At 37.8% G+C, this 3427-nt stretch overlaps 1 long non-coding RNA gene across 1 annotated transcript; it reads left to right on the top strand.

Moving 5' to 3' along the window:
* Positions 1-375: 375 nt before the first annotated feature.
* Positions 376-2865, top strand: LOC119776108. The gene is made up of 4 exons (XR_005279738.1): positions 376-593; positions 996-1166; positions 2530-2675; positions 2766-2865. It is a non-coding gene; the product is annotated as an uncharacterized LOC119776108 (long non-coding RNA).
* Positions 2866-3427: the final 562 nt, after the last annotated feature.

Raw genomic sequence — 3427 nt, 5'->3', positions numbered from 1 at the left:
CTAAAAAACATGACCTCTTTGGTGGTATTTACAGTTAAACTGTAGTTTGTCGCCACCTAGTGGACAAAGGAAGCCATGTCCTTCATCGCCTTGACCAAAGGAAATAGCCTTCTTTATAACATCTATTCACAAGGATGGGTCCCTTTTATTAATTCTTTAAGGTGAATGCACCGTTTTCTTCTAAATAAACTGTAAGAAACGTTTTTTTTAATCACCACAAATTGACAGATTGAGTCATGCTGGGACAGTCACGTTGTACAGAGCTCGACCAAAATTACAGAAATAAAAAAATAAAGGTGATGACGTAAATATTCCTTTTTTTTTCTCTTTTCATTTCTGTATTTCAAAACTTGCCCCTCGGTTCCGGCCCACAGCCAGAGTTTCAGACCCCCGTAAAGCATCTTTAAAGCGCATCACCATGGGCAGCGGCCCCCATGATGGTGATTATTTTTAGAAGCTGTTCCACCTTCTTTCCACACACAGCCCTGCATGTTCCTGCAATTATTTATGTACTTGAAGGCCACTTGCACGACTAAATCGAGGAGAAAGGACCGCAACAACACATCCATACTGGAACTGCAACTAATAATGAGGTGAGCTTATATGATTATGATGTTTTTGGATAAAAAAAAAATAATAATAATTTTGATTAAGGTCATTAGGCAAATGAAAATCTAGCAATGGATTATATGGATAATACACTGAAAATAATGCGACCGTTTCTGACATTTAATGCATGATATTTAGTTACTTTAACACAAATGTTTAATGTTAGCATAGTAGGACATAAAAGAATTGTGATAAAGTAACTAAATATGTTTAAGTAAGTGCCAAAAACAGTTGCATTACATTTGTTTAGTGTATCTGAATGGATCTAACGTTTAGAAAATGTTGTAGGTGCATAATTAGGCAAACAAATAACTACAAATTGCATGTCAGTTCTTTATTCTCAAAATCAGTGAATTTTTCTTTATATTTACTTTGATTCCTTTCAGAATTCCTCTTTAGGACATTCAGTACCTCTGAAGATAAGTTCAAAGTGATCTGGTCATGATCACAGAGTACCAGGCCAGTTTCTTTCCTCCAGGCAAATACACCAGCTCCACCTTAAAACTGAATAACCCTCACCATCCATGGGTCTGGGATGCCAGCATCACTTCAGTCAGGTACAGGATTTGCATGGATTTGATGTTTTAAGATAATCTTTTTATATATAGGTAATTTAGACACACCTTTAAAGTCAAAGCATAACAAATATATACAGTCATGGGGAAATATTTGACCTGCCCACAAGTCTGAATGTTTGCTTTTATGGTTTGGTTGGGTCTCCGTTTAGTACACACATAAGAGGTTTTCTATTCAGGGAAACAACAAATTCCATCCCTTAACTATGAATTAGCTTTTCTTGGAGAACCACTTTCACCTACCAAATCTAGATTAGATTATAGCAAGACCTGTAGCATCAAGAAATCTATTATAAACTTTCACACCAAAAAAGTGACAGTGAATTAATAAAAACAACTAACTAAGAGTTATTAAAACGACTGGAGTAAGATATACACTACGTAGAGTTCTAATTTAACACTAATTCTGAGTGGGATCATATGCACTCTTAAAGTTTTACTGTAACACTGCAAATTTACTAGACCAAAATATTGCTCAGTGATGTATTTATATTTTCTTTGTCAAAATCATCTGAAAGGTGTGTAGAAAACTAACCCCAAAGGTCGAGAAATAACTAAGTACAATGTAAAAGCTGGATTAAATCAGTTAAAGTGGGCTTTTATACTACTTTTAATTTAAATCCCCTAACAACTGGTGATCAAATGAGTAACATGTTCTTTATATTTCTTGGTCACCAAGAAATGTTCATGGACTGAGAAAACAAAATGCCTCCCTGTTTGGTAAGTGTTGATCCCATCCCATCTAGTTTAAACCTTGGAGGCAGTATCTTCCCAGGCTGCTTGGCTGCTTCTGAAACAGGAGGATTTTTTTTCCCTTATTGGTTTTGTCCACAAATTTCACCCATCATTTAAAATATCTGTTTAACTCAAGGAGGTCAAGGCACAAACAGAAAATATATGTGCTATAAGCACTTCTTCGAATTTTATTGCGGTTAAACCATTCAAAAAATAAATCTTCTGTAATGCAAATATTAGATGGTAGTTACCTCTGCCTGCAGACGCACCAATTATAAAGTTCATGAGAGCCACAATTTATTGGGCTGCTTTTTCCCCCCTAATCAAAACTACTCTTTTAACATTCTTGGGTTATATCTAATAATTTAATTTCATTAAAGACATAAAACAAAAAACTAAAGTTTGATGAAAATCTTTTACACAACACTTTAGGTTTAGTTAGAACCAGGCAAACAGAAATGAAATGCCAGGGATCAAGTCTTTATTTCCCCCAATGTTTAGGTGAATTAAGACTGAATCTACAGGGTCTGAAGAAGATGTTCATAATATAATCCTATATACCATGCAAGCTGAAGAGCAAAACTCAGACATTTTTGAATATGTGTTTCAGAAGGAGACATGTCCCCAGACAACAAACAAGCCCTTCTCCAAAGGCTGGAAGGCCGCCACCTAAAACTGACGTAACCTTTGCACAGAGGCTTTCACTCACCAAAGTGACCCAACCTTTGCGTGTGGACTATACAACTGTGTACCAAAGTAAGCAACTGGTCCTCCTTGCACATTCCTCCTCCTTGCACATGAAAGATGACTAATTATTCCAATAAGTATTTCTCTTATGCTGTCCAGATGATTTTCGTGCTTGGACACCAGAAAAGTTGTTTCCACTGAAAAGTAGCGAAAGCAATGAGAAGACATTACCCGAGAAAAAACGCTCTTCAATGGATAGGAAAGCCTTTGCAGTGAAAAGTCGAACACCTTTTGAAGCAATCACTACCTATAGAGTGGATTATGTCCCTTACCCAGTACAACCAAAGAGTAGCAAGGTCTTACCTGGGGATAAGAGTGGCAAAGTGCTACCAGAGACTCCTGATGCAGCCCAAGGAAAGCTTGGACTCTTCCAGGGATTCAGGATCAGCTTAACTGACATAGAGGATCAAAACTTCCCAGCAGTCAGGAAGCTCCATGCAACAAAACTCAACAGACCAACATGTCAGACCAACATGTCAAGGCTTACAGCAAAGTCTGTCCACATGCCAAATTTATGAAAAGAGAACTAAACTCCTTCAGGATGGAGACAGAGCAGCAGTTGGAACAGAAACCACTGATTATAAGGCAAAGTGTGCAGAATCCATCAAGAAAGCAGCAAACATGTGCAGCTGTGATGGTATGGAGAACCACCACGCTGTTGCACAGGTGGGCCTCCCAGCCTTCCAATGCTCATCCTGCATGTTCTGGTCCGTTCCACAGATAGGAGAAATGAGCCAGCGCTTAGGAAGCAAAACATAACC

Source organism: Cyprinodon tularosa, unplaced genomic scaffold (genome assembly GCF_016077235.1).
Source record: "Cyprinodon tularosa strain WSP-4 unplaced genomic scaffold, ASM1607723v1 ctg91, whole genome shotgun sequence".
Classification (NCBI taxonomy): Eukaryota; Metazoa; Chordata; class Actinopteri; order Cyprinodontiformes; family Cyprinodontidae; genus Cyprinodon; species Cyprinodon tularosa.
The sequence above is the reverse complement of the archived record's forward strand: the minus strand, read 5'-3'. Positions and strand labels throughout refer to the sequence as shown.